The sequence below is a fragment of the Poecilia formosa genome, unplaced genomic scaffold (genome assembly GCF_000485575.1).
Source record: "Poecilia formosa unplaced genomic scaffold, Poecilia_formosa-5.1.2 Scaffold296, whole genome shotgun sequence".
Taxonomy (NCBI): domain Eukaryota; kingdom Metazoa; phylum Chordata; class Actinopteri; order Cyprinodontiformes; family Poeciliidae; genus Poecilia; species Poecilia formosa.
This window is the reverse complement of record NW_006800235.1, coordinates 94,688-102,909: the sequence shown is the minus strand read 5'-3', so window position 1 is coordinate 102,909 and position 8,222 is coordinate 94,688.

Below are 8,222 nucleotides of genomic sequence, written 5' to 3'. Positions count from 1 at the left end.
AAAGAAAGAAAGAAAGAAAGAAAGAAAGAAAGAAAGAAAGAAAGAAAGAAAGAAAGAAAGAAATTGCGCAAATGCTTGTTAGAACAGTAGCGCTTCCAGCCGGGATTTAAAGAATGACAGCGTGTCAGAAAGTCCTTTGAGTGGGAATGTGGACGCTTATTCTAAGTAGTAGAATCATGTGCAGAAGTTGTACATTTACAGACTAACAATGATTTCTGTCCATAAATGCGCATTCACAAAGCAGGCGGCTCTACTGAAGGATGACTGCAGCTGGATCGGTACCGGTATTGCACGGCTCCTTCTTTAAGTTCTGCTTGGAGCTCCAGGTTTTCAGTCTGGATTAATCTAAACGCTATTAAACCATCATCAACAATTCCCAGCAGTTCAATATGATCTCTGATCAATCCTCCCTCTGAATCCTTCCTTTGGTGATGTTCTCCATCAGAGCCAAAGGGCTCCACAATTACGTTGTGCCGCGTAATTGTGGCAGCTCACAAGGTGTGCTCCTTTGCGCAGCTACTTATGTACGTGTGATTGTCACCTTGATCACCTTAAAATATTCAAACCTGTTTGGAGTTAATCTGCTGGTCCAACCCTGTTTTCGTGTGTGTGTGTTTTTTAGTGAGAATTACCCTAGAGATGCATTCCATGCGTTTCAGCGCACAAACCGATGCGTTACATCTTTTTGAGACAAACTGAGGAAAAATACCATTTACATTAGAGTGAGGTTTTCACGTCTTTACTTTTATTTTCTTTATTTTGTGTGCGTGTTACCTTATTGTCTGAGGATAAATGCAGTTCAATTTCATCGTTTACGTTTAAACAATAAAAATTTAAAATCATGAAAAAAAACATCGGGTTTGATGCGTCTTGGTCTAAATAACCGAATGTAGTCAGATTTCAGTGTATTTAGGTGAGTTTTGACGCTTTGTTCACCTGTAGGAGCTGGAAGAAGTGGCTGGGGAGAGGGAAGTCTGGGCCTCCCTTCTGAAGCTGCTGCCCCCGCGACCCGACCCTGGATAAGCGGAAGAAAATGAATGGATGGAGTTATTATTATTACAAATACTCATACTGCTACAAACAAGGACGTCACCATGGTTACTGCTTCATGTGGTGGCAGACTTCCAGGTATTTATACTAATTTACATAAATATTTATGGGTGGCGACACAGCGGACCAGCAGCTGCGCTCTATTTCCCGCAAATTAGGACATATAAAGGAAAGGTGCACGGCTTTATACATCCGATTTTTTTTGTGCTCTGCATTTTTCTAAATTTTTCCATACGCCAAGTTTTAATTTTAAAACGACACATTCTTTTATGCATGAGGCCCCAGGGCTTTGTGACAGTCACTTCTCACTTGGTGGTTTGGTTACCACCAAGGACCAAACTCTAACAATGTGGTTTATGTCTTAAGATGTTGTTTGAATGTTTCCACCTAAAGATCTTTCCTGTTGATCCCATCTGTTTTGTGAAGCGCACCAGTCCCTCCTCCAGCAACAGCCTCACAACTTGCATCCCTTTTCTTCATCCTAAGTTACAATCCTTGTTACGGTCAAACACTTCTAAAGTCTTTTCATCAGACGTCTCCAAAAAATGTGACAGTTTTTTTTCGGTGTGCATTTGCAGATATGGTCCGGCTTTTTTATGCTGCTGTTGGAGTAAAGGCTTCTTCTTCTCTGGACCTTTCAGTCCAACTCTGCTTTTCTTTCTAAACAGCTTCAACCAGCACCTTAACATGGTCTTTTGTTTATTCCTGGAATGAATAAACATATTTTGTACCAAAACTTGTTCCTTTCTAACATCACAACCCATCTTCCTCATGAACTGATGGCTCAACAGTTCCATGATGCTGCCACTTGTGTATAGTTCCTTCAACAGATCAACATGGCGCCTTCAGACATCTGAAATAATTTACAGAGGGAAATGTGAGAGAGCAGTACTTAGTTTGATTGTTTTCTGTTCCTGTCTGAGTTTAATGCTAACTCTTTTCTCTTTCAGTCTATTAAAAAACTGTTTGTGCAAAACCAGATATTTAGGCCGAAACACCAGACACACGTCTGGAAATCTTCATGTCTGGTTCATTTATAAATAGAATACTTTTAGCATCAGTTTCAACACGTAACAGTGAAGTCTGATCAGAGTGATCTCATCAGGAAGACTCCTCACCATATCACACACAGGCCTGTCAACAACACCACCAGCAGGTCCAACACCAACCGTCACATGCACTTATTAATAAATACATCATAAATTCACCTGTGGTGCATATTTTTGCAGTTATTTCCTGCAACATTCTTGATCATCTGGTCTAACCTGACAGACGAGATGTGGAAGAACTAGAGGAGAATAAAATTATTTGATATTTTACCAGCGCTAGTTTGCAGAACAAGAGTTAAGAGTTTGGTCCAACAAACCTGATCTCCCAAAATGCCCAATGACTCACCGGCAGCAACCAGATGTTTCCTATGCAACTTAACACAAACGCTGAACACACCACACACCAGCTATGGAAGAGGTTCAGAACCCAGAAAAATAGAGAATTCTGACTTTTTTCTCAGGATTCTGTCTTTAACCTTCTGAGATCAAAAGTGCAAATTCTGAGGGGGGAAAAAAATCTGAATTCAGAGAATAAAGTAAAAACTGAGAAAAAAGTCAGAACTCTGAGGTTAAAGTCAGAATTCTGAGTCAGATAGCATTTAGTTTTCTATCAGATTTAAGGCCTGAGATGATAGTTATAGACGTTACATCTGCTAAATTATTTCTGTATTGATTTAGTCACACTCTTTGGATAAATATTCTGTTGAAACTCATTTTAGTTTACTGTTCAATGCCACCAGGTTTTATAGAAATCACCAGGTAATTCAAAGAGTCGTTCATGTCATAAAGTCCAATGAGTGACCCTGAGTCATACAGGGAAAAAGAACTACCGTTTTATTTCTCACTTATGTCTGTAAGGTTTTATTGCATGTGTCCCCTGTGCAGTGGGCAGGTAACCGGCCCTGTGCTGGGCTGGTGACCCCTGCTTACTGCTCACATCAAAGGCAGCAGGCAACCTGACAGGGACTCCACAGCATCTTGTCTGACTGCACATCTGAGAGGATTTCAATTAATTTTCAGCATCTCACATGAGTGGGAATGCAAATGAACTTGTAATTCTTCTCTAGCTTTAGCAGGAACGTCTCTGTTCTATGTTTAACAATACCCAACTAGGAGTTATTAAGAAATCACTTTGCAAATGAGGAGGGAGCGTTTCTCTGGATGTTTGAGCAGCAACAGAACTGAACATGTAGACACTGCAGGGAAACATTTATTTAGTCAACTTAGTATCATATATTATTATTACATGAAACTATTATTATTATTATTATTATTATTATTATTATTATGACATTTGACTTTGTCCTCTAAGTTGGACAACATTTTTGCAGATTTGTTGCTTTAAGCTCTTTCACTAAATCTCACCATAATGAGATTTTGCATGTCAAAGGTCTGTAACGTGGCTTGGAAGCCATTTTCAGTTGTTGATTGATTTTTTTTGCTCTGACCAAAATTCAAGAATGGATCAAATCTGACCTGTAAGCACAGAGGGTTTATGCAGATGGAACCTTTGGTTTATTTTTTAAGGAGAGCGATTTACAGAAAAAAATGAAATCCCCTTAAAATAAAAATTAGCCATAACACTAAGTATTGTTCTTTTATTAGCCTTCTTTATGCTTTAGTTTTGTAGTAAATAGACCCCATTTCCCTCCACTCCCAGCAATAATTTATTCATAAATTTTTTACATTTTTTTATTAATACTTGTGGCCTGTGAGTGTCCTGGACTTAGCCTTCATAACAAACAGTGACAGTGTTTCCACTGATCATATAATTTCACAAATTTGAATTATGAAATGAATTAGTTTAATGGAAACACAACATTGTTTTAGAATGAGGTGGTTTTTAAAGAGACAGAGGCAAAATTTGAAAATAATTAAATTAGGAAGTAAAATTTCTTTTAAGTCATATTTGCTATATAAAATATAACAACTGACGGTAACATAGTGACTTGATTGTGATATAACACTGCACTATGTGCCTGAAAAACACATAATTACTGTCCCTTCAAGGCAAAACCTTGGTCACCGGACCAAAAGAAAAACAAAGAAATGCCACTTCCTGGTAGAAAAGTAGCCGAGTAGCCGAAAAATGTTCTCTTGTTTTCCACATTTTGAAGAGGGAAGAGAGAAACATGAAACATGAAGCTTGTACTTCAGGGAAACAGGAAGTCATGAATCAAGTCAAGTAAAACGTCTAGAGATCTTCAGAGCAGCTTAATGAAACTTTTCTTCAACAGAAGTCTAAATTGAAAAAGTTTACCCTTTTTGTCAGGAGTGCCAGTGGATGCAGTGCTGCTGATTCTGTAACTTTGAGATGAAATGGCAAAAATAAAAGTGAAACAATCTGACTATAAAAGGACGAGAGAGAAAAATCATCCTGTATGTTTTCATAAAGGTCTTACTTTTTCACAGTATTCTCTCTATTTTTTCCTACAGAAATACATTTGTTTTTCTTTCATCAACGTGACCGTGTAATACGCATTACTGTCAGAAGCATATGAAGGAAAACTCTATTAAGTTGTTAATTTCTTTATGTTGTTTGGAAATTCCCATCTTTTACTCTCCTCATTTACAGAAAAGCCATTTAGACTTGCAAGTTGCTTGAAACGCTTCATTTTAGTCATTAAATCAAATTTGCATTACTTCACGCTGCCCAAAACAAGCATTAATCATCGGGAGTAATCTCGACAGGTAATCTCCTTCCCAGTCCTGAATTTGCCTGTGAAACAGACAAATAAATACATTTATAGCACTTATCCAGGGGGGGGGAGGCATCCTCAGAAAATAGTGTCATTAGCGCTGAACGATAGCTCCCGCTGCTGCTGTTTCCCTGTTCAACAAAACAAGGTGCTGCGTTCACCGGCCCTTAGCTAAAAATCAGGATCAATAATAATATTCTTGGGTGACTGAGCCCGATTGTTGGAGAATCTCATCAGCGGCCAGACGCCTTTAGGCAGTCGCTGCTCATATCTGATACTGGTAGGAAAATTACTCTCAACTGGCCTGAGGGGGTTTCTGACAGACATGACACAAGTTTTGGTTTCAAATAATCACTTGTTGTTTTTGTTCTTATATTACATGAAACAAGTTTTGTTTTTCGAAAGACGGACACAATGCGTGTAGATGACAATTTAAAGTTGAGTATTCCGACATCGGTGCCACGCTGCATTGCCTTCTTGTGAATCATATTTATGGTCATAAAAACAGATGAAAGCAGCAGAAATCTGAGAGGAAACTCTTCAAGGTCAAATAGTTCAATTTAAAGTAAGAAAAGTAAAAATTCTTTAAGTGTGAGACATAAAACGGCCTTTTCTACAAAGCGGATGAGTCATTTAAAAAAGATCTTTTTTGATTCAAATAAGTGGTTCAAGTCACACAACAAAAACCACAAATGCACGTCCATATATGGATGATGGTTGATATGTGACTGGATAGACTGAAACCATTTCTGTTTCCTGAAGTAATCAGAAAACAAAAAGTCAAGTCAAATCAAGCTTATTTATATTCAACATTTATTCACCATGGCCCTTCAAAGTGCTTTAGATGTCAAAGCAAAGCATAATATCCCATTATAAAATATGCAAAAAACATTACATTTTGTTAAATTTATCAAGAGTAATCATCATCAAACATATTGATCAATGGACCTTACCAGCTCCGCCCAGAAACGCCCCCTAAAATCCCACGTGGCTGCATGTCTCACAAACAAAGCCTCGCTGAGCTTAGTTTCTATGTGTAAACATGGCGTCTTTCATTTCAACTGACTCTCTGCAGAGTATTTCTGAGTCGATTAGTGTACATTTCTGCCGGATTTTCACAAAATATCAGCCACGACAATGGACAGGGGAACCAACAAGTTCATGTCATCTTTTTTGGACGACATCAAGGTGTTTGAGTCACGGGATGCCTCCAACATTGTGTGCATCACAGCAAAATGCTACCGGTCGATGAGGAAAACAGCAGATCCTCACACCCTCAGCATAAATATAGCTGTGGACAAGATCACTGATGCCTCTTGTTCTTGCAAGGCTGGGTAAGTCGGCATTCATGGTTTTGAGGGTTACTTTTGAAATCAGTGATTTATGTTGTTGGCAAATGTTTTGAGTGTGCCGAGGCCTGATGCACTGTACTCGGTGCTAGCGGCTAACACGATTACAGTTTAGTAAAAAGCCTTTTCAGGTAAAATAAAATCTTTAATGTATGTCAGATACGGTACACATTGCATATTGATCTGTTCAGCTAACGTAAGACCATATAACAGACAGGCTTCAAGGTGTAGAAGTTGTATCGGTACTGCCATTATGCTGTACTTAGCTAAAAGGTTTTCATAATGGATGTGTTAATTATTGACTCTTTTTTCATTCACTAAACACAAAGAAAGCAAAGCAATAATACTTACACCAGCACACACTCCTTCGTTCTTATTGATCCTACGACGGTCGAGCTGCAAATGCGGTCGTGCACAAGCTTTGATCCAAGCAAGGCATTCCGTATCAGATTTTGGAAATCTGTGAATTTTAGTTCAACAAATACAATCAGGATACCTGACATCGCCTGAACAGATACCCCACTGACAGTGGAGGACCATTTTTCAAGTCCTGACGCAAAAACTTTCTGCCGGTCTGCTAGTCCACAATGTACATTAGCATGTGTTTACTACTGTGGCTTGTGTTTGTGAGACGGTCACGCACGTGGTAGCTACGCTGTGACGTGAAATGGGCATTAGCCAATGNCTGGGTAAGTCGGCATTCATGGTTTTGAGGGTTACTTTTGAAATCAGTGATTTCTGTTGTTGGCAAATGTTTGTGTGCCTAGGCCTGATGCACTGTACTCGGTGCTAGCGTGGCTAACACGACTACAGTTTAGTAAAAAGCCTTTTCAGGTAAAATAAAATATTTAATGTATGTCAGATATGGTACACATTGCATATTGATCTGATCAGCTAACGTAAGACTGTGTAACAGACAGGCTTCAAGGTGTAGAAGTTGTATCGGTACTGCCATTATGCTGTACTTAGCTAAAAGGTTTTCATAATGGATGTTAATTATTGACTTAATTTTTTTCATTCACTAAACATAAAGAAAGCAAAGCAGTAATACTCACACCAGCACACACTTGTTTGTTCTTATTGATCTTACGACGGTCGAGCTGCAAATGCGGTCGTGCCCAAGCTTTGATCCAAGCAAGGCTTTCCGTTTTAGATTTTGGAAATCTGTGAATTTTAGTTCCACAAATACGATCAGGAAACCTGACATCGCCTGAACAGATACCCCACTGACAGTGGAGAACCATTTTTCAAGTCCTGACGCAAAAACTTTCTGCAGGTCTGCTAGTCCAGCATGTGTTTACTACTGTAGCTTGTGTTTGTGAGACTGTCACGCACGTGGTAGCTACGCTGTGACGTGAAATGGGCATTAGCCAATGAAACGCGGCCCCTGTGGTAAGGTCCATGTTCCAGTTACTAGCAAAAGAATTCAACTCTAACCAGCTGGGCGTTTAGCCTTCATTTTTGGCTGTTTTGCCGTTTTCTGGAAGTTTGTTCCAGATTTATGGTGCATGGAAGCTGAATGCTGCTTCTCCATGTTTGGTTCTGGATGCAGAGCAGAACCAGAATCAGGAGACCTGAGGGGTTTGGAAGGTTGATACAACAGCAGATCTTAAATGTATTTTGATGTTAAACTGTCAGTGGTTTATAAACTAACATCAGTATTTTAAAGTCTATTCTCTCTCTTTGCTGCTGGTGTTTTAGTCAGAACTCCAGCAGCAGCGTTCTGGATAAGCTGCAACTGCAGAATTGATTTTTTTTTATCCAGACCTGTGAAGACGCTGTTGCACTAATCAGTGCAACTAAAGATTAACACATGGATGAGTTTCTCTAGATCTCGCTGAGACATCAGTCCTCTAATCCTGGAAATGTCCTTCAGGTGATAGAAGGCCGACTTTGTGACTGTCTTTATGTGGCTCTGAATGTTCAGGTCGGAGTTCAGCCAGATCTCTAGTTTCCAGTTGTAATAACTGAACTTGACTCTAGATCTATAATTCCAGATGGTTCCTTTTTAAGTCCAAATATAATAAGATTCAAACCAGTTGAGTTCTGGACCAAAGATCCAACCCAACTCTCCA